The sequence below is a fragment of the Penaeus monodon genome, chromosome 28 (genome assembly GCF_015228065.2).
Source record: "Penaeus monodon isolate SGIC_2016 chromosome 28, NSTDA_Pmon_1, whole genome shotgun sequence".
In the NCBI taxonomy this organism is placed as follows: Eukaryota; Metazoa; Arthropoda; class Malacostraca; order Decapoda; family Penaeidae; genus Penaeus; species Penaeus monodon.
In genome coordinates this window covers 7,314,858-7,315,193 of record NC_051413.1, presented here as the reverse complement: position 1 = coordinate 7,315,193, position 336 = coordinate 7,314,858, and positions in this window count along the sequence as shown.

Genomic DNA, 336 nt, shown 5'->3' with positions numbered 1-336 from the left:
TAGTGGCAATCGGCGTTCGGTTAGAATGGAAATCGTCACAAAGGCATGCATAATATGAAAGAAAACGTTTAGACACACTGCTCGCTGTTTGCTGTTTTATGATATACACGTGGTTTTGATTTTGGAGCATTTTGGAGCCTACCTTCTGAATGAATGGATGCCACACACAGTGACAATATCATCACCATGAATTTTTGTGGGGATTTGTGTACTGAATAACTTCTTTGATGAATTAAGAAAATGCTAACGTCAAAAGCACCTCGTAAAATCCACTGAAAAATATATGTATAGAATTCATCTTATTTATTTGATAATGACAATGATCCATATTGGCTA